The sequence below is a fragment of the Oncorhynchus masou genome, chromosome 19 (genome assembly GCF_036934945.1).
Source record: "Oncorhynchus masou masou isolate Uvic2021 chromosome 19, UVic_Omas_1.1, whole genome shotgun sequence".
Taxonomy (NCBI): Eukaryota; Metazoa; Chordata; class Actinopteri; order Salmoniformes; family Salmonidae; genus Oncorhynchus; species Oncorhynchus masou.
In genome coordinates this window covers 28,631,472-28,655,131 of record NC_088230.1, presented here as the reverse complement: position 1 = coordinate 28,655,131, position 23,660 = coordinate 28,631,472, and the positions used below count along the sequence as shown (strand labels likewise).

The 23,660-nt window shown below is 44.4% G+C and overlaps 1 pseudogene; it reads right to left on the bottom strand.

The window, feature by feature from the left end:
* Positions 1-52: 52 nt before the first annotated feature.
* The window catches only part of LOC135506114 (kinase D-interacting substrate of 220 kDa B-like), a 47,820-nt pseudogene continuing 24,212 nt past the window's right edge, over positions 53-23,660 (bottom strand).

Genomic DNA, 23,660 nt, shown 5'->3' with positions numbered 1-23,660 from the left:
GTGGTTCATGCGTATCATTTCTCTGTGAGAACATACAAGAGGCTAGACTGTGGAAGGTCAACATCCAGGTTTTATTTTTCAGTCAGATAATGTCTGACGGCACCATTCACTTCTTTCCCTTCATAGATAGAATATCTGGTGTTCTTCTCCCACATGGTTATCATCCGACAGGTTAAGACACATTCAACATCACAGTGCATGCAACACATAGGAGAGCACTCTGACATTTGAACGGATATTTGCAAACTCATTTACGCATGCAATGTACAGTTCATTAGGTACGCATGCAACACCAATCTTTACTGTAGCCAGATTTGTGAATCGGACGCCATTAAGTGTACATTTTATATCTACTTAATTAAAATGTACATTTAATGGCATCGGATTCACAAATGGGGCCTCTACTACGTTACGGGAGGAGACAGGCCCTGACAACATGTAATAAACCAAACAACTTTACAGCCACTGTTAATTACAAAGCAGCATACATACAGTCCCATGTATCATATGGAGAAGAGTCAACAACTGAATTTTGCAGCGATCAATAACTTTTTCTGAAGATTACTTCTCGTTGTTAAATTGCTATTATTGTAACATATTAGTTTCAACGTCCCTCCCTTTTATCCAACATTTTTGTTCGTGTTGGCAGGAGATGCGTCCCAAATGGCACCCTATTCCACCGATAGCGCACTACTTTGGACCAGGGCCCATAGGAAGGTAAAATAGTTAAAAGCCCTGTGGCTTTTGCAATGAGACGAATAAGTTTAGTTGACTCTCCTCCATGTCAATTGCTGAGAAAACATCCCACAAACATAAAAACATCCCACACACAATTTTGTTCATTTGGCTCACGTGTTCATATGCATTCATTCTTCAACTATACCAGGTATCTTCTCTTTACCCACCCACAAGCTCAATACATCACTTGTTGACACACAGGCAGCAGCAGCTAATATTAACACTGTTGAGGCATGCTTGTAGCCTGGTCCCAGATCTGTTTGTGTTCTTGACAGCTCCATTGCTCATTGTCAAGCCACTGGCATGACAAGGAGTTGGCGAGATGGCACAGACAGACTGACACCCAGGCTACCATGCTTGTTGTAGTGCAAAACAATAAACAGATAGTTAGTCACTGTACGTAGTTAAGTTATAAATTATACTGTAAAAAATGGGACGGCGCTGTTAAGTGCTTTTACTGATTGGATTGATTGAAATTTACACTTTGGTTAATTCAACCTGTTCTATCAATTTGTCTGAAATCAAATAACGAATTCGTCAGATCAATGTGATTTTTTTATTTGAATGAAAGCTTCTAAATTGCTTTCAACACCTCATGCACATTGAATAGCGGTAGGGGCAATGTAGCGACGGCAGCCTATCAGAAGAGTGGCCGAGGCGTGGCTTTCAGTTGGCTATTTTTGCCCCCCCCTGAGAGTGAATGTCATTCCAGTTGAGGTGGTCTATTGTATTTGTTATTCAAACTTAATCTTGTACACTCATCTGTAATGATACTAAAGCGCCTGATAACTTTTCTATGTGATGGTAGCCATTGCTTGGTTATGATATTGTGGTTCCTAAATGTGAAGGTCTTTAGTTTGGAAAAATTATTTTCAAACATCTTATTTTTTAGCTTGTTGATTTAAATTGCTTGTAACACAGAAGAAATGTCGATAGGTAATTCCAAATTATAAAGTGAACTAGGAACAAGATAAAAAAAATTGGTTGTATTGTCATTAAATATTTTGGGGATTTGTTATATTAAGTTTAACCAAAGGGGAAATGTAGGTTTAGTGTTGAAATAAACAGGTAACAATGTCAAATATAATGAAATATAACAGTTGGCATTGAATCATATATTTGTCATAATAATGTTGTTGTTTTTACCAGAGGTGAAGTAAATTAGGTTGATCTAAAGATCTTTTTTTTTTTTTTACAGTGTACGTAGCTAGCTACCTTCACCTCTAGAGAATATCAAGACAGTTAGTAGAGGTCACTTCACTTCACTTTAGACGATACAAATACAGAGTACAACATCTCAGTGAGCTACCTCTACTTAGTAGCCTGGTGAAACCAGACTAACCGCTGCGCTCTCCTGTAACAGAATGTGAGGTTGCCAGATCAGGCTGGTTTAACAAGGCTATCTACTTAGTGCACACCAAGCACTAACATAATTTATTTACCCATTTAGCTAGCTACGGTACCTTGCTACGCATGCATTGTCAGATTACCACACCAAACATCTACTGACTAAGTGCTCTCCTGGGAATGAGATGGGCGGGGGGGCTCACAGGATGCTCTCGCGCTCCTCTCCGAAAGTGACCGTGTCGGAGGACACGGTGGTGATCTCCGGAGGATCCCCGGGGTTCAGCCCCCTCTTCAGGTGCACCACGCGCACGTTCTCGTTGTGCGGGCCGGGCTTGGTGGTGGTACTGGTGGTGCCGGTACCCGGGGAGATGATGACCTCGCTGATGGAGGAGGATGTAGGGGTGGAACAGGTGGTGTCGGTGGACCCCATTGGAGCCCTCTGTCCCTGGCAACGCTGCTGGTTCACCTGCTGCTGGGCGTTGGTGTTGTTGTTAAGGGTGGTGTTGCTGGGCGTGCGGTTGAGGTTGTAGCTCTTGGACGAGGGCCAGCTCTCTTCGGGGCTGCTGGCCAGCAGGCTGCACTGGTCCTCAGAGCAGATGGACATGCGGGCCACAGCTGGGTCCTGGAGACCACTCAGGCTGCTGGGCAGACCCCTCTTACTGGCCGCCCGGCTCTGGCTGTCCTCCTGGTCCAGCTCGATCAGGTTGGCCTGCTCAAGCTGGGACAGGTCAGCCTCCTCGTCCTGCAGGGAGTGGTTGGGCGAGCTCTCGTTGGAGCGCATGCCGGAGTCAGACGAATCCTTCTTATCCAGCATGGCGTCAGACAGGTATTCTTTACCCTTAGCCAGAGCCAGGGAGGATGCTTTGGGGTCACCTGGCTTTTTCGCGTCCCCCAAGAGAGGAGCGTCGGAGTTCTCTGAATCCTCGTCGTCGCTGGTGAGCTTCTGGTAGGGCAGCCCGCCGGTCTTCATCTTGAGGTCGGCTGCTCCCTGGAACAGGCCGCTCCCCCGGTCACTGGACCCGGGCGCCTTACGTCCGAGCAGGGTCTTGGAGGAGCCATGGGGGTCCTGCTTCTCGTCCTCCTCTGTGATGGAGTCCAGGGGGGCTTCGGCGGTGGTGAAGTCCGGGCGTCCACAGAGGGAAGCTTGGAGGTGCTTCTCTTGGTGTTAGCCTTGTCCTTAGTTTTGTCCTCGGAGCTAGTAGAGGTCATGAACTGGTTGGGGTGGGGCTGGACGGGCTTCTCTCCCCCTCCTCCGCCTACTTCCAGCGTGGCCATCTGGGCGATGTACTCCTGGTAGGCGTTGCGGTATTCCGACTGCTGCTTTTCCGTCAGCTTGACGATGTCGTTGGACGACTCCTGTGAGTTGAGGCTGGACATGCTGGGGGTGCGGTGGGTGGGGGCCTGGAGAGGGGGACATGGAACATTGCATCTCCTAGATCTGTGGTCTAAGTACATATGAAGGCTATCATTTGGTTTACATACAGGCCAACAGCTTAATTCATGGTTCTGTACATATACACTACTAGTGCAACATTTGGACACACCTACCCATTCAAGGGTTTATCTTTATTTGACTATTTGCTACATTGTAGAATAACAGTGAAGACATCAAAACCATGAAATAACACATGGAATCATGTAGTCACCAAAAAAAGTGTTAAACAAAACAAAATATATTTTAGATGACTCTTCAAAGTAGCCACCCTTTCCTTTGATGACAGCTTTGCACATTCTTGGCATTCTCTCAACCAATTTCATGAGGTAGTCACCTGGAATGCATTTACATTTACAGGAGTGTCTTGTTAAAAGTTCATTTGCACATTTGAGCCAATCAATTATGTTGTGACAAGGTAGAGGTGGTATACAGAAGATAGCCCTATTTGGTAAAAGACCAAGTCCATATTATGTCAAGAACAGCTCAAACAAGCAAAGAGAAACGGCAGTCCATCACTACTTTAAGACATGAAGGTCAGTCAATCCAGAACATTTCAAGAACTCTGAAAGTTTCTTCAAGTGCAGTTGCAAAAACCAAGCGCTATGATGAAACTGGCTCTTATGAGGACCGCCACAGGAAAGGAAGACCCAGAGTTACCTCTGCTGCAGAGGATAAGTTCATTAGAGTTACCAGCCTCAGATTGCAGCCCAAATAAATGCTTCACAGAGTTCAAGTAACAGACACATCTCAACATCAACTGTTCAGAGGAGACTGCATGAATCAGGCCTTCATGGTCAAATATCTGCAAATAAACCACTACTAAAGGACAACAATAAGAAGAGGAGACTTTCTTGGGCCAAGAAACACGAGCAATGGACATTAGACAGGTGGAAATCTGTCCTTCGATCTAATGAGTCCAAATGTAAGATTTTTGGTTTCAACTGCCATGGATGGATGATCTTTGCATGTGTGGTTCCCACTGTGAAGCATGGAGGAGGAGGTATGATGGTGTGGGGTGGTTTGCTGGTGACACTGTCTGTGATTTATTTAGAATTCAAGACACACTTAACCAGCATGGCTACCACAGCATTCTGCAGCGATACGCCATCCCATCTGGTTCGCGCTTAGTGCGACTATCATTTGTTTTTCAACAGGACACTGACCGAAAACACACCTCCAGGCTGTGTAAGAGCTATTTGACCAAGGAGAAGAATAGAGTGCTGCATCCGATGACCTGGTCTGGGATGGTTTGGGATGAGATGGTTTGGGATGAGTTGGACTGTAGAGTGATGGGAAAGCAGCCAACAGGTGCTCAGCATATGTGGGAATTCCTTCAAGACAGTTTGAAAAGCATTCCTCATGAAGCTGGTTGAGAGAATGTCTACAGTCAGCAAAGTTGTCATCAAGGCAAAGGGTGTCTACTTTGAGGAATCAAAAATAGAAAACATAATTTGATTTGTTTAACACTTTTTTTGGTTACTACATGATTCCATGTGTGTTATTTCATAGTTTTAATATCTTCACTAATATTCTACAATGTAGAAAATAGTAAAAATAAAGAAAAATCCTTGAATGAGTAGGTGTCCAAACTTTTGACTGGTACTGTACATAGCTACACAATTCCAGTCTTTCTGTCAACGTAATATAATGACGCAACATAGACCTCTCTACAATGGAATAGACCACCAGTCACTCACCATCCATGTGTTGTTGCTGTGCCTGGGAGGCTCGTCCAGTCCCACATTGCTCAGTTCCTCAAAGCTCAGGTTGAAGCTGTACATGGGTGAGTTGGCATCGAGGTTGGCGGTGCCGGCGTGGGGCGGGGCGACCTGGCGCCTCGGTTCCCCGTGGCCCACCACACTGCTGTCCACCTCACTGGGAGCCTCCTCATGAAGCACCTGGCTCTCCACGTGACGCATCTCCAACACCTAGAGGAAGAGGAGGCGAGAGAAGGCAGAGGAGTAGGAGGGAAAGGAAGAAGAGGAAGAGAAAGTAGAAGAGGAAGTGGAGGAGGAAGAGAGAAAGAAGAAAAGAAAGGAACATTGCACCAATCTCTAAATACGGCTGGGCTAAACAGTAATTACTGGGTTAAGAAGTGCTTGATAACAGCAGTGTCCAGTGTTAAAGCTATTGGTAAATCTACTACAAAAGAAAATAACAGGCAAGAGGCAAGGTTAGGGTTAAACTCACGGTTCCTCTGAAGAGCTGCCAGTCTCCAAAGTTCATTTTCATTTCATTCTTCAGCTCATCAATGTTGCACTGGGTCAGAACTCTGCCATTCACATTAGCCTGAGAGACAAAGAAGAGAATGAGACAAAGAAGAGGAGGTTAATGGTAGAGAGAGAGAGAGAGAGAGCGAGAGCGAGAGATAGAGAAGAGATTAATGGTAGCGAGAGAGGTGGTTAATGGTAGAGAGGGGAGGTTAACGGTAGAGAGGGGGAGGTCAATGGTAGAGGGAGAGGGGAGGTCAATGGTAGAGAGAGAGGGGAGGTCAATGGTAGGGAGAGAGGGGAGGTCAGAGAGAGAGGGGAGATCAGAGAGAGAAAGAGAGAGGGAGAGAGCGAGAGAGAGAGGAGGTAATTGGTAGAGAGAGGGGAGATCAATGGTAGAGAGAGAGGGGAGGTCAATGGTAGAGAGAGAGAGGAGGTTATTGGAAGAGAGAGGAGGTTGATGGTGGAGAGAGAGGAGGTTAATGGTAGAGAGGAGTAGAGAGGAGGTTAATGGTAGAGATCTCTCTCTCTCTGCTCACCTTCTTAATGGTGGCAGTGTACTGGGCCAGCATGCTCTGGTCGATACCCTCAATATGTTTGACACGTTCACACACTGTGTCTGTGTTCATGGAGCTCAGGAGGATGGCCGGGGTCCCCGACACCACCGAGGCTGAACCCTGACACACACACACACACAACCAGGTCCAGATCACACGTCAACGACCAGATAGAGGAGTCAACCAACAGGTAAAACATGGCTTATTGGTTAACACAGTATGGCTACATTTGATGGAGGTCAAGATTACATTTCTCAAAGTTATCATGTGCTGTACTCATCAATAGTAACCTCTGCCCATTTGAGTAGAAATGCAGTGATACAAAATATAATAGAATGGGAATTCCATGCTGAAACACTGATATCTGCAAAGGTAACACAGGAAGGCCCAGTGAAAGGAGAGAGCAACATGAGAAGAACGTAGGGAACATAAAGCATCAGTAGGTATGAGAGAACTACAATATGATTTCATCTACAATGGGTTGTTGATGAGTGGAGCTATCCTGAGGGTGAATACAATATGACAATGGGGTTAATAGAGGTTAGGTCCAAACCAAACGTTGTCAGTGAGTGGATGAGAGAATACTGTAGGGTAAAAAATTAAATAAAACTTGGATGTAATCTGTGACATCACTTCCTGCTATCACTACTAGGCTACTCACTAATTCAGGAGTTAGACCATACACAAAAAGGTTTCCAAAAGGGTTCTTCGGCTGTCTCCCCATAGGAAAACCCCTCTGTGGACCAGGTTCTACATGGAACCAAACTGGTTCTCCCCTAGTACCAGAAAGGGTTCTACAAAGGGTTCTTCGGCTGTCTCCCCATAGGAAAACCCCTCTGTGGACCAGGTTCTACATGGAACCAAACGGGTTCTCCCCTAGTACCAGAAAGGGTTCTACAAAGGGTTCTTCGGCTGTCTCCCCATAGGAAAACCCCTCTGTGGACCAGGTTCTACATGGAACCAAACGGGTTCTCCCCTAGTACCAGAAAGGGTTCTACAAAGGGTTCTTCGGCTGTCTCCCCATAGGAAAAGCACTCTGTGGACCAGGTTCTACATGGAACCAAACGGGTTCTCCCCTAGTACCAGAAAGGGTTCTACAAAGGGTTCTCCTACGGGAATAGCCAAAGAACACTTTAAGGTTCTAGATAGCACCTTTCTTGCTAGGAGTGTAGAAATATAATCACTAGAACAGCCCCTCAGACCATTGACTTGACTGAGGATGTCTGTTCTAGTAATTAACCGGTAAGTGATACACACCCAGTATCACAGTAACTTTGAGTACGGATAGAATGTACACAGCAATACATGGTGCAGGATTATTATTATTATTATTCACTTGTCAAACAGGTTAGTTTTAGGTCTTTATGAAACCACAGGCTGTATGTTCAATGTCACTGACTCAGAGTAGGAGGACGGTCTTCAGAAGACAGGGATTAGGTAAGGAGAGTTCAGCTAGAAGGGCCAGACAAAATCAAATGTTTGAAATGCTTTTAGAGACTTGTACAAGTGTTACAAATCTACAATGTATCTTACAAAGTTATAAAACATCTGTAATTGTAAATAGGTCTTAAATAGTATGACAGAAGCAGATCAAAGATTTCACTAGTCAGCCGCCTTTGTAGCATCACTTAGTGCCCTAACAAGGGGGCTACACTAGTGTCACCAAACCAGCTTTTCAGCTACTATACTGGATGTGCAGTTTCTTGATGGCGAGAGCAGAATACACGCCACTTTATCGGGTGTGAGCCGCACATGACAAAAAAATCATTATAAACTGGTGGTTCGAGCCCGGAATGCTGATTGGCTGAAAGCTGTGGTATATCAGAGGTATGACAAAACATTTTTACTGCTCTAATTACATTGGTAACCAGTTTATAATAGCAATAAGGCACCCTGGGGGTTTGTGATACTCCGCGTTGAGTCGTTCATAAGGACAGCCCTTATCGTGATATATTGGCCATATACCACACCTCCTCGGGAACCAGAGCTGAGCCGTACCGCTTCAACCCAGGTTTCATTGACATGAATGGGAGCTTCTTGCGCTCTGCAAAAGGGTATTACTCCAGTGTAACATGCCTGTAACTCCTAGTTCCCATTCAAGAGAGTGAGCTAGAGTTTCCAAGGTGCATGCTGGGATTACAGAGGTCAGATCTCTTCCGAAGGGGGTCAGTTTGTCGGTCTAGGTCTAGTTAGGAGGAGTTAGGGAAAACATCTGAATGGATTCAGTACCTGCTTCTTTTTCAAAGATGGTACCTTAAACTGCTTGGAGGGAGGAGAGAGAAAGAGAGGTGGAGAGAAACAGATGGAAGGGTGATGAGGAGTGGCTACAGCAGGTGTTCACCAGAGAGGGATATGAGGAGAGAACATTAGGTAGACACACAGATGCCAACATTATCGTCTTAGAGGAGAAGAAAACATTAGGGAAACATACATATCTTCAAGAGTGGAGAGAGGAAGAGGAGAGAGGGAGTGGAGCGAGAGAGAGAGAGAGAGAGAGAGAGAGAGAGAGGAGAGAGGAAGAGAGTGGAGAGGAAGAGAGTGGAGAGAGAGAGAAAGAGAGAGGAGAGAGGAAGAGAGTGGAGAGAGGAAGAGAGTGGAGAGAGGAAGAGAGTGGAGAGAGGAAGAGAGTGGAGAGAGGAAGAGAGTGGAGAGAGGAAGAGAGTGGAGAGAGGAAGAGAGGAAGAGAGTGGAGAGAGGAAGAGAGTGGAGAGAGGAAGAGAGTGGAGAGAGAAAGAGAGGAGAGAGAGGAGTGAGGAAGAGAGTGGAGAGGAAGAGAGTGGAGAGAGAGAGAGAGGAGAGAGAGCCAGTGGAGAGAAAGTGGAGAGCGAGGGCATGCCTTCTTTGTGAGGATGAGAATAATGCTTTTGATGTCTGCGGCATTCAGTGTTTTTTAGGACAGTTGGATGCTGTCATAGCAGGGTCAATGTTTCTGTGTTTCTAGTTTCTCTGTGTGTTTGTGTCTGTGTACAGAGTTCTAAATGATCATTTTTGATCGGTAGCACTGGTGCTCCCAAATTTAAAAAGTTAGAAGCACCACATGAAATCTAGGAGCAGATACAGCCTACACAGCCTATATCGGGCCTATATGAATTCTAGCTGCTTTTGAAGCACATGTTGAGCCCTAGAAACTAACATGTAACATTGTAAAGAAATGAGGTTATTATAAAAGCTCCAATTTTGATAGGAATAACGGTTATTGAAATGACATAATAATATGTGGAATAATAGTTTTCTACGTTGTGTTAAAGCTCAATTTTCCTATTGAGATGGATTACATTGAAAAGTGTACACTGTCTCTTAAAAACGTCAGATTTGTGATGACAAAAAGCAAGAGATATGTCATTCATTCATTGCTATGATCATTGATCTCCTGAAGAAGCTGTCCCTTTTCCTATCGGTGACCCCAAATGTTTGGATATACTGGTAGTTACCAGGTTGTTAGCTAGCTAGCCAATGAGGAAATATGACTGAACAATGTGTAAACAAGTGGTTAATGCACAAGTAGTTTTACAACGGCCCACGACATGGTTTATGAATGTAAAAGTCGGTCCCGGCGATTTGCTACAGATACATATGTCGGATATGAGACCAAATTCGGATGCACTTTAGAGCCCTGTCTGTGTGTGTGTCTGTGTGGGAGGGAGATGTCTGACAAAGAAAGAGAAAAGGAGAGTGGAAGCATATTTCTGCAATAGGGGGTGGGTTATCTGGTGAGATGAAGGTCTCTGATAGAATCCGAATCGGAATGTTCTGATGTTCAAACAACCCAAATCAGAAGGTTCAAACAAGCATATATAAGCTAATGAAATTTGAAAGGACAATCATTTCTCTCTCTATAACATGGTTATACATCCATTCTAGATGAACTCTCTCTACTCACTACCTCTAATACTTACGAGTCCACTGCTCGGATCCCGGGGAAAGCCACTTTTAAGTGGGAATGGGCGTGGTGGCGGAGCATGAACAGGGAAACTGCCCACATACTGGCGTGGCAGCTGGTAAACATGATGGGGAAAATATGGCTGGAGGGAGGGGAATACCAGGAAGAAAGGAAACACATTTAACATGGGGTGAAATAAAAAATAAATAAAAAAACACTTAAATATGAAACCAGCGTAACAATTGAGGTGTCTGAGATATTATGAAATACAGACTGAAGCAAATTAAACAGCAACATACATGCGCACTTAGTTTACGTATGTATGTATGTATCTATGTACAAACAAGGGGTCACACTGTACAAACACCTCATCATGTTACAGCACAGAGACTTAAACGTAAATGGGAACTATAAATAACAAGACAGCTCTGCAAATTATAAACCAGAAGTGTCCCACAAAATGAGAAGGGGGACGATAACAAGGTGGGAAATGTAGGGAATGTGTTAAGGTTCAAAGCCCTTTGCTTTATTACAGAGGCCGTCAGTGATCGCCTACCGGCAGCATACGACTGAATGAGTTAACTGACACGAGGCAGATGATCTACAAGTGAAACTTTGGTCATTCCGTTTGGAATCAGGCCCTTCTCAGTTCTATATAGAATAGCAATGTCCTTGGCGACATGAGGGTGTTCTTTCTCATACACTCACCCTGTTATAGAAGGGGTGCTGGGGGCCAGCCATACCACTGTAGTTGCTGCTGTGGGGCGGTGGGGACACCAGCCCTGGGGGGTTGAAGTGCCCGTTGAAGGAGGTGGAGGGGGAGCAGGCAGACATGCCTGACTGCTGGCTGTAGACGGAAGTGGGGCGGGGAGCAGCTTCCTGCAGGGGCAGGCTGGGATAGGTCACCGCTCTGATGGTCATCTGTTCCCTGGCAGCACGCACGTCTGGGGGGAAAGAAGAGAGACAGGTAAAGAGAAATGTGTCATTAAATGTTATAATGTAATTCATAATGTAAAGTCCGGGAAAAAAGTTGGATCTGCACATAGACATGAAACTATATGACTTACTGTAACTGTAATGACATCCAAAAGACAACAGTTGTATTCAGATTGCCTACATCATATCGACAAAAGGTTCTGGCCTGACTTGTGTGGAACCCTAATTACTTGACACAGACACAGCTAGCTATGCTCGCCCTCACCTGCAGCATGCACGTCTGGGAGGAGAGGAATGCAGACAGAGAAATTGAAAGAGTTTAAATAAATTGTTTAATTTTTTTTTTTCAATCGAAAGAGTTGAAATCGAAGGAGTTGAAATCAAAACAGTTGAAATCAAAACAATTGAAATCATCTCATCTGACAAATTCATGATACATTCCAAAATCTGCAAGTTGTTATTCAAGTTGGAAAGATGGATGCTGGATGGCTGAAAGATGGATGAAGTTGGATGCCTGCATAATATTTCCAAAACGTATTGGAATTATTTGTGTGGAACCCTGATATGCTCTCCCTCACCTGCGATGATCTCTCGTAGTTTGGGGTCGAGGTTGACGGTGCAGGGTAGGAAGGTTTTGATGTCGCGTGCACTGAGGACGGGTGTCCGAGAGGAGAGGAACACCTCGAAGCTACGCACATCCCCGTCAATCTCCAACAGGGGCTCCACGTCTTTAGTGGTGGGAATGTTCTTGGAGATCCTAAAACAGCAGAGGTAAGACTGAAGCCTGATGAAGACAGGCGAGGAAAGAGCTATAGCTCTTCTACACTGAAAGGTTGCTTCTTTAGTTTGACCTTCTGTGAGCTTCATGGATTAATCTTTTGAATGACATATTATTGTATTTGGAGTGACAATGAAGGACATTTGAATCATTCAGGGGCAAAAACGTAAATAGAACATAAGTAATTTCTTTTCGGCAACACACTTTTACACACGAAAAACCACCCAACTTCATTTTGCAGCAACTAAGCTTCTGTCTGAGAAGTAATTGACATTAAAATACACTAATCCAACCAATGGGATGCAATTATAATGACGATTCAACCAATTGAACTAATCCTTATTGCCCAGTGACTAATCTGACTGTTTCATCACGTCAGAGATTTTGTGTGTTCCAAATGGCACCCTGTTCCCTATATAGTGCACTACTCTTGTACAAAAGGAAAATAAAGGGGGATACCTAGTCAGTGGTACAACTAAATGCATCAACTGAAATGTGTCTTCTGCATTTAACCCAACCCCTCTGAATCAGAGATGTGCGAGGGGCTGCCTTAATCGACATCCATGTCATCGATGCCCAGGAGAAAAGTGGGTTAAACAGCCTTCCTCAAGGGCCTTCCCCACCAGGCTACCTGCCATAGTGCACTATATAGGGAATAGGGTGCCATTTGGGATGTAACTCTCTCAATGGATCAGTGGGAGTAAATGTATTCTTTCTTCGATAATAACTTTTCCACTGCGTCTCTTTGTGAAAATGTAGTTCTTCTTTGGCCTCACATTTTCAGACAGATCTTTCAAAATTAAATAAAACCCTCTCTCTTGCAACTAAACAGTCCCTGAGTTCTATAATTAGGACAGGTGTTTCAAGAAGACATTTTAAGGTTGGGAAAGGGGGTTGGGGATCTACAGTATGCATACCTCTGCTAGATGGTCTTGAGGGAGGCCCAGTTTTATAGGGGTAGAGGGGGACTACAGTATATTACCTCTGCTAGATGGTCTTGGATGTAGTTTTACAGGGTCTCTACATTACCTCTCGTAGATAGTTTTGAGGGCGGCCTGGTCAGGGATGCCTTCAGTCTCCTCCAGGAACAAGATGAGCCAGGAGGTCCTGTAGGGCCACGTCTCAGTAAGGTTGATCCACGATGCCAGGCGGTCCCAGTTAAACATAATCTGATTTGCCCTCAGCAGACGACCTATAGACAGACCAGCATTGTGTAAGTCAGACTGGACAAAACTAACATGCTTTCCTCAATAAAATTCATCCATAATCTGTATGGTCCATTGTGGTTCATGTAGTAAACTCAGTGAGTAAACTTGTGGTAAATAAAGTGTGCGTTGAAGTGTGTGATATCCCTAATTTAAAATGTCGGTCCCAGAAGAAGGGGTGTGTGGCTAAAAGGCACAATGGGCATCTCTCTCCAGAATGCTCTTTGTGCTCATTCATTGTTTCATTGTGTGAATTCTTTGCCCCTTTTCTTCATGGTTATTTTTGAAATATATTTTTCTTCAGGATGCATAGAAGTACAAATGTAGGCCTAGAAAAGTTCCCATTTGGGCATGTCTGATAGTAGGCAATTTCTTTAACACCACTTATGACCAGCCGAGCCTCTCAAAGTATGTATTTTGTCACCACACACAGAAAGCCAACAGTGTTGTACATCCATAGTTCCTCACTGTATTTGAAAAATCTACCCAACATCAGACTTTTCGATGGGCTTAAGTAACCTCTGCGCCTTGGTGTGAAATAGCAACATATTGCTGATCTCATATCTCCAGTGGAAACGTCATAAAATAGGCTGAACACTGAACACTTCTCTGAACACAAATACAGCTGTGTCTGGGAAACAGTGAGGTCCCAGTTGAAACAATGTTGCAAGTTCACTATACCAGAGCTCAAGCCAGACAGAGAGAGGCAGAGGAGAGAGATAAATGCTATTAACTGAACCAAATGCCACGCGTAGCAAATGTGATTTATAGAGGATATATTTTCATCAGGATATTTTCTTCTTATTATTGATCTTGTTGATATTTCACATATTTTCAGCAGATCCGAGGTCCATGGCCACCGAGCGTGATCCGACCCGGGATCCAAGGGTCCATACCAGAAATGTGGATCCGACAGGTTCAGATCTCAGGTAATCGGGTTCGGGTATATCTGTGAAGACCTCTAGTGTGTGTGTCTGTGCGTGTGCATGTGCATGTGCATGCGTACATGTGGGTGTGCATGTGTGTGTAGGTGAGTCCATATGCGTGTGTGGACGCGTGAGTCAACGTGGGTGTGTGTGTGTGACCCACCTGTGACAGAGACGATGTTGAGCAGCCTCCTCATGGTCTGGGGGCTGATGTCACTGAACCAGTCTTCAGTCACCAGCAGCTTGCTCAGGTCAAAGGACATCTGTCGTGTCACCGTCCTCTGCATCTGACGTCGCCGGTACGTGTCCTATGCAGAGACATATGGTTGGGTGGTATCCAGAATACCATACCGGGGAGTAGGGTTTTACCGGAAGTGCACAAAAAGGTGCGCTATTTACAAAAATATATATAACAGTAATATATATTCTAATAATAGATATATGGTTGGGCATTATATACACAGTGCATTCAGATCCCAGTGTATTCAGATCCCTTCATTTCTTCCACATTTTGTTACATCACAGCCTTATTCTAAAATAGATTACAACTTTTTTCACAATCAATCTATACACAATAACCCATAGTGACAAAGCAAAAACAGGTTTTTAGAAATGTTTGCAAATTTATGAAAAAAATATTTCAAAAATACCTTATTTACATTAGTATTCAGACCCTTTGCTATGAGACTCGAAATGGAGCTCAGATGCATCCTGTTTCCATTGATCATCCTTGAGATGTTTCTACAACTTGATTTGAGTCCACCTGTGGTAAATTCAATTGATTTGGAAAGGCACACACCTGTCTATATTAAAGGTCCTACAGTTGACAGTGCATGTCAGAGTAAAAACCAAGCCATGAGGTTGAAGGAATTGTCCGTAGAGCCCCTGACACAGGATTGTGTCGAGGCACAGATCTGGGGAAGGGTACCAAAAATATCCTGCAGCATTGAATGTCCCTAAGAACACAGTGGCCTCCATCATTCTTAAATGGAAGAAGTATGGAACCACCAAGACTCTTCCTAGAGCCGGCCACCCGGCCAAACTGAGCAATCAGGGGACAAGGGCCTTGGTCAGGGAGGTGACAAAAAAACACGATGGTCCCTTTGACAGAGCTCTAGAGTTCATCTGTGGAGATGGGAGAACCTTCCAGAAGGACAACCATCTCTGCAGCACTCCACCAATTAGGCCTTTATGGTAGTAGAGTGGTCAGAAGGAAGCCACTCCCCAGTAAAAGGCACATGACAGCATATATATATATATATATATATAAGCAATAAGGACCGAGGGGTTGTGGTAAGGATTGTTCTTCGCATGACGCAACACAGAGTGCCTGCATACAGCCCTTAGCCGTTACACACACACACACAAAAATAAAACACACAACATGTTCACCAGAGCTGATGTACCCCCTGTATATAGTCTCCACATTGACTCTGTACCAGTACCCCCTGTATATAGTCTCCACATTGACTCTGTACCAGTACCCCCTGTATATAGTCTCCACATTGACTCTGTACCAGTACCCCCTGTATATAGTCTCCACATTGACTCTGTACCAGTACCCCCTGTATATAGTCTCCACATTGACTCTGTACCAGTACCCCCTGTATATAGTCTCCACATTGACTCTGTACCAGTACCCCCTGTATATAGTCTCCACATTGACTCTGTACCGGTACCCCCTGTATATAGTCTCCACATTGACTCTGTACCGGTACCCCCTGTATATAGTCTCCACATTGACTCTGTACCAGTACCCCCTGTATATAGTCTCCACATTGACTCTGTACCAGTACCCCCTGTATATAGCCTTGTTATTGTTATGGTGTGATACTTTTTATTTTATCATTTATTTTATTTTATTTCATTTAGTAAAAACTGCATTGTGGTTTGTCGGTAAGCATTTCACGGTAAGGTCTACTACACCTGTTGTATTCAGAACATGTGACAAATAACATTTGATTTGATATCCAGCAACAGCCATTGAAGAGGAGTGGGACAACATTCCAAAGGCCACAATCAACAGCCTGATCAACTCTATGCGAAGATGTGTCGCGTTGCATGATGCAAATGGTGGTCGCACCAGATACTGACTGGTTTTCTGATCCACACCCCTACCTTTTTATTTTAAGGTACCTGTGACCTGAGATGCATATCTGTATTCCCAGTCATGTGAAATCCATAGATTAGGGCCTTATTTATTTACTTATATGAACTGTAACTCAGTAACCTCACTAATGCTCTTGTGGCTGAATGGAAGCAAGTCCCTGCAGAAATGAGGAACGCCTTCCCAGAAGAGTGGAGGCTGTTATCACAGCAAAGGGGGGACCAACTCCATATTAATGCCCATGATTTTGGAATAAGATGTTCGCCGATCAGGTGTCCACATACTTTTGGTCACGTAGTGTACTTATGTTTCAAAAGTAGAGAAAATGGGAATATAATGGAAAAAGTTGACAAATTGAGTCTGAGATTTGGCATAGCTCCTTGAGTACACAACACCTGGGGCCTCAATAAGAGGGGGTTTAAGGTTAAAGGAGTAATCTGCAGTTATATAACAAAGCGTGACCCGGCTACTGTTTTGGTAAAAAAGCTGAGGGATGGGGCTAGACAAATGTAACCACTCTCAAATTCATAGATAGAGCTATGGATACAAGGACAGACCATCCATGATATCAAAAGTATAGTTTTAGCCCTGATTTGAGGCTATACAGTGTTTGTTTACATTTACGTTGTTTGCAAACATTGGGTTCTCATGGAGTGTGACAGTTGAACTAAACTCGAGGCATTTATTAGTTATATTCTTCAAAAATCAATGGGTACATATTATTAATAGATTAAGTCCATGGATGTAGCAACTGCAGATCATCCCTTTAAGGTTAGGGTAGGTTACCATTCACCATTCTGTTTTACCGCACGTATCACTATGACCTTTCTCCAATAGATGTGCAGACATAGCATAGGGTCAAACAGTCTCAATGTGGAGGAATGGCAGACTGATGAGTGATATGGAATAGAATGGTGAAGGCAGCAATGAGGCTGCTTTCACTCACATTCAAGTCACACTAAACTGCACATCATGTGGCTTGGTGGGGGAGAAACGCAGCAGATTGGATTAAGCCTCATTGGATTAAAGTCACAATAAGTGCAGTAGCTGGACAGTCACACTGGGTTCTAAAAACACAATTGAGTCAAGAGATCCTAATACACAGAAGTTGTAGTTATTTCCTATTGCGTATTTACAGCTATTGGCTTTTTACTGTCTGCGTGCCAAATGGGGCCCTATTTCCTTTATAGTGCAGTACTTTTGAACAGAAAACAAAAGCAGGAATAAGATGAAAACACTTTCAAGTGACAACCTGTTAATGTGTAGAGGTGTGGTTATTACATTGATTTAATGATGACACCACTGAAGTCGTTGACCATACTATTGGTGATGGGCAGTGTTGATCCATATGCATGTACTCTTTGGGAACCCAAAAGGTTGGGGTCAAGCACCAGGCCATCCACCCACACACTCTCTCTTCTCTCTCTTACCCTGCGGTTCAGGGTTGTCTTGCTGCCAAACTTGGTCATCTCCCCGATGCTGTGCTGGGATAGCTTCCTGTCCAGCTCCTCATGCCAGCCTGAACACAGATATCAACAAAGACAGGAGATGAGAAACCAGACCTAATATTAGCCAATGATTTGACACATACAGTTAAGTGTGTGCCGGTGTACATATCTGAATGCGAAGGTGGATGTGAGTGTGTTAATTTGTGTGTATGCCTGAATGTGTGTGTTCATGTGTGTACATGCCCGTGTGTGTGTGGTCTGAGATTTTTACAGCTCCTTTCATACAGGGTGTGTGTGTGTGTGTGTGTGTGTCTGTCTTTACCGTCTGAATGGTTTGGATTACCGTCTGAGTTTCCGGTGTCTCCGTTAGCGGGCGCTGCCACACACATCTTTCTGGCGCTGCTCAACCCCCGGCTGTTGAGGAAGACCGGCAGGTGGACGATGTTTCTCATGTAGTCATGACCGTTGATGTTGGAGTCCCTGAGCACACTGTTCAGGTTCTGGTTGATGGCCTTGATGATGATGTGGGGGTCGCTGGCGAAGATGGAGATGAAGGGGCCTTTGGAGAAGAGCACTCTCACCTGGTGGAGAGGAGCAGGATACACACGTTTTCTTTTTTATTTAGCCTTTATTTAACCAGGAGAAGCCCATTGAGACCCAGAGTCTCTTTTTCAAGGAAGACCACGCCAGGCAGCAGCAACTATCAATACAAATCAAATGTTAATGTCACATGCACCGAATACAACAGTTGAAATCCTTACTCACAAGCCCTTAACCAACAACACGGTTAAGAAAAAATAAGTATTAAGAAACTATTATTAACTAATGTAAACAACAAATTAAAATAGAAAAATAACAAATAATTAAAGAGCAACAATAAAATAACAGTAACGAGGCTATATACACAGGTTAGTCGAGGAAATTGAGGTAATAAGTACATGTAGGTACAGGTAAAGTGACTAAACATATATTGCCTTAAGGCCGGAGGCTGAGCAGTTGCCATACCAGTCAACCAGTCAGGATGCTCTTGATGGTGCAGCTGTAGAACTTTGAGGATCTAAGGACCCATGCCAAATCTTTACAGTCTACAGACGGAATAGGCGTTATCGTGCCCTCTTCACAACTGTCTTGGTGTGTTTGGACCATGATAGTTCCTTGGTGATGTGGACACCAAGGAACTTGAAGCTCAGAACCTACAGCCCCCTGTCGATGAGAATGGGAGTGTGCTCGGCCCTCCTTTTCCTGTAGTCCACAATCATCTCCTTTGTCTTGATCACATTGAGGGAGAGGTTGTTATCCTGGCACCACACTTCCAGGTCTTTGACCTCCTCCCTATAGGCTGTCTCATCGTTGTCGGGGATCAGGCCTAGCACTGTTGTGACGTCGGCAAACGTAATGATGATGTTGGAGTCGTGCTTGACCACGCAGTCGTGGGTGAACATGGAGTACAGGAGGGGACTGAGCCCGCACCCCTGAGGGGCCCCCGTGTTTAGGATCAGTGTGGCAGATGTGTTGTTACCTACCCTTACCACCTGGGGGCGGCCCGTCAGGAAGTCCAGGATCCAGAGGGAGGTGTTTAGTCTCAGGGTCCTTAGCTGAGTGATGAGCTTTGAGGGCACTATGGTGTGGAACGCTGAGCTATAATCAATGAATAACATTCTCACATAGATGTTCCTTTTGTCCAGATGGGAAAGGGTAGTGTGGAGTGCAATTGAGATTGCATCATCTGTGGATCTGTTAGGGCGGTAAGCATACTGGAGTGGGTCTAGGGTTTCTGGGATAATCGTGTGGATGTGAACCATGACCAGCCTTTCAAAGCACTTCATGACTACAGACGTGAGTGCTAAGGTCAGTAGTCATTTAGGTAGGTTACCTTGGTGTTCTTGGGCACAGGGACTATGGTGGTCTGCTTGAAACATGTTGGTATTACAGACTCGGTCAGGGACAGATTGAAAATGTCAGTGAAGACACTTGCTAGTTGGTCAGCGCATGCTCAGAGTACACATCCTGGTAATCTTTCTGGCCCTGCGGCCTTGTGAATGTTGACCTGTTTAAAGCTCTTACTCACATTGGCTATGGACAGCGTGATCACAGTCATCCAGAACAGCTGGGGCTCTCATGCATGCTTCAGTGTTGCTTGACTCAAAGCGTGCATAGAAGTAATTTAGCTCATCTGGTATGCTCGTGTCACTGGGCAGCTCATGGCTGTGCTTCCCTTTGTAGTCAGAAATAGTCGGAGCCAGTGTAGTAGGGGATTCAATCTTAGTCCTGTATTGACACTTTGCCTGTTTGATGGTTTGTCGGAGGGCATAGCAGGATTTCTTATAAGCGTCCGGGTTAGAGTCCGCTCCTTGAAAGCGGCAGCTCTACCCTTTAGCTTCGTGCGGATGTTGCCTGTAATCCATGGCTTTTGGTTGGGTTATGCTTCTGGTTGGGGTATGAAGAGTAGCTGCTGCTTTTGCAACAGCTAATGGGGATTCTAATAAAATACCAATACCGCTTGTCTTACCGGAGGCAGCTGTTCTCTCTTGCCAATTCACGGAAAACCCAGCCAGCTGTATGTTATCCATGTCATCATCCAGCCACGACACGGTGAAACACAAGATATTTCAGTTTTTTATGTCATGTTGGTAGGAAGGTCTTGATAGGTGCTCATCTAGTTTATTATCCAATGATTGTACATTGGCTAATAGGACTGATGGTAGGAGTGGGTTACCCACTCGCCGTTGGATTCTTACATAGCACCCCAACCGACGACCCCCATATCTCTGTCTCTTCTTTATGCGAATGACAGGGATTTGGGCATTGTCCGGTGTCTGAAGTAAATCCTTCGTGTCCAACTCATTAAAGAAAAAATCTTCGTCCAGTAAGAGGGGAGTAATCGCTGTTCTGAAATCCAGACGCTATTTTCGGTCACTGAAACATCACGTACAAAATAAGTTACAAAAAACACGAAAAAACACACACAGTAGCACGATTGGTTAGGAGCCCATAAAACAGCAGCCATCTTCCCTGGCGCCATTATTACAATATTACAGTATTAAAACATTCAACAATACACATCAACAACATGATCAAGCCTAAAAAAAAGCATTTCCACTCCTCTGTAACAGAATTTCCCATCAAAATGTTAAATTCATTCAGTGGCACTAACGTATCTAGATGAAGTATGGATTGTAGACTATTACATGCCTCTGGTACACAAGACGAGAAGGCAGTCTTGGCTAATGCTGTAAATGTCCTGGGACTATAAGTAGCAACCGCCTAGCAGACCAGGTATGGTAACTGGTGGTGGTGAAGGAAACCAGACTATAGAGGTAAAGGGGGAGTTTACCCAAAAGGGCTTTGTAGATAGCTACATTTGTACGTGTTTTTCTGCGCATAGAAAGTGAGTTCCAACCCACCATTTGGTACAAGGTGCAATGTTGGGTGAGTGACTTGGCATTTGTAATAAAGCGCGAGGATTCATAATAAACAGAGTTCAGTCTCTGTAAGACGGAGGAGGTTGCATGCATATACAAGTCACCATAAGACAATTAGAGAGAAAAGTGGCATGAAAAGCTTATTTCTAGCCGTAAGCGGGAATCAAGACTTATTACAAAAATGAAAACCCAACTTCAATTTAAGCTTCCTCACAAGGTTATCCATATGAACTTTAAAGGACAACTTGCCATCCAACCATATATCTTGGTATTTGTAGGATGACACTTTGTCAATGGATAAGCCACCAGATGTGACAATGTTAACCATCTCTGGCAGAGTTCTAGCTCTGGTAAAGGTCACGAATTCTGTTTTTTTTTGTACATTCAAGACTAGTTTGAGCCCATAAAGGGAGGCCTGCGGAGGCTGAAAAGCAGTCTGGAGCTTCAACAGAGAAGGAGCACATGAATATATGACTGTATCATCTGCATATAGATGGAACTTTGCTGGTTGCATCCCCTTTCCCAAATTATTAATACAAAATGAGAACACAGGAGCTAAAATGGAACCCTGGGGCACACCACTATTAATCTGAAGAAAGCTATTGTCAGCGTATACACATTGTGTTCTGTCAGAAAGATAGTTCCTAAACCAATTTACTGCCCCTTCACTGAGACCAATGTTACTGAGTTTAGCAAGCAACACTTCATGGTGAACTGAATCAAATGCCGTTGATAAATCAACAAACAGAGCAGCGCAATGTGGCTTTTTATCAAGTGCATTTATGATGTCATTTGCCACTGCCATAAGTGCAGTTGTGGTGCTGGTCTCCGATCTAAAGCCAGAGTGAACCCCACTTAGTATGTTCTGGTGAGGTGGGTGAGAAAAAAAGGTGTGTGTGTGTGTGTGTGTGTGTGTGCGTGCGGTAGATACAGTATATTAGTTTGTTCTAATCTATTCTAAAACTCTTTCTGCCATAGCTCACAGTTACCTAATTACTCCATTATCCCAATGTGCAAAAGACATTGAAATATTAGATTTTGCGACTACTATCAAATGTCTAGATAAATCGCTCTAAACGTATGAGGGATGTTGCTTATTATTACAAAGACATCATGCATAAAAGATCCATTATTTCCTCAGACCAAAGATTCCATTAGTAAACAAGAAACAGCTGGTTCAGATGACCATGCCCCTTGAATATTACATTAAAGACAATTCTATTACTGTAAATAATAAGAAAAACCATGACAGCTTCTGGAAACTTTGTGACTGATGTATAACTATGAACAGTATAACTAGGTAATCTTTGATCTCTTGGGAAAGATTGTCTTCGGAAATAACTCAATTTGCAGACCAAGGCAACACAAAGGGTGAGACGGTCTCACCGTATCCAGCATCTGCAGTACTTTGTCCTGTTCACAGGAGTCCAAGCCGTCTATGATGACAGCCAGACGCGTCTGGTTCTGAGTGAAGCCATCGATGGTCTTAGCCATCCTCGCCATCAGCTCCACCTCATTCTTCAACACCTGAGGGAGGAGAGAGAAAGAGAGAGAGATAGAGAGAGAGAAGGAGAGGAGGAAGAGAGAGAGAGAGGAAGATGGGTGAGAGAAAAAGAAAGGACAAAGAGTGAGGAGAAAGAGAGAGAAGGAGAGGAGGGAGAGAGAGAGGTGAAAGAGAGAGAGAGAGAGAGAGAGAGAGAGAGAGAAGGAGAGGGGAGGAAGAGAGAGAGAGGAGAGAGAGAGAGAGAAGTAGAGATGGAGACACAGAGAGGAGGAGGATGGGTGAGAAAGGTCATATTAGCCTTACAAGCCAGTGATATGGTGAAAGGGAGAATCAAACAGGTGTGTGTGTGTGTGTGTGTGTGTGTATGTATGCTTTGTGCATGTGTTTCCAAGTGCTTGCGCGCATATATACGACTGGCCTTCCATCGCTACCTTCATGAAGCCCTCGCTCTTGAGCTTGTGCATCTTGTTGGCAGCGCTGTGCAGCCTCTTCCTCTGAGAGTTGAGCACCGAGTCGGCCACCTGCCACCATGTCCGGCAGTTAAGCACCAGTGCCAGGCCCACTGCGCAGGCCATGGCGATCAGCACGGCATTCACCGTCTGGTTGGCCCCGTCCACCTTGAAGACGGCGAGGAGTGCCATGCCAGTGATCAGGCAGCCCAGGATGAAGATGAAGATGACGAAGGACGGAACGCAGCAAGTGTTCTTCCACTTCTTCTTCCCTAAAATACAATCCATTTTAAAAGTACTCAGTATTCATAAAAACATTTGGAAGCAGGAGGCAGGCTACTGACTAACCTTGTGCAAAAACAATGTTTATTGTCATTGTCTGTTAGACAACCCTTTGTTCCTAGTTCTTACTGAAAATGTGGTTGGTGTATTTGTAAATGTAGTGACCGACAGTGATTTAAAGTAGTGCCAATAAGGTCAAACACATTAGCCCAAAAGGGGATTCAATCAAGTAAACTGACCTGACTAATTTGTCAATACCTAGTGGTTCTCTGCCCACTACCTAGTGGTTCTCTGCCCACTACCTAGTGGTTCTCTGCCCACTACCTAGTGGTTCTCTGCCCACTACCTAGTGATTCTCTGCCCACTACCTAGTGGTTCTCTGCCCACTACCTAGTGGTTCTCTGCCCACTACCTAGTGGTTCTCTGCCCACTACCT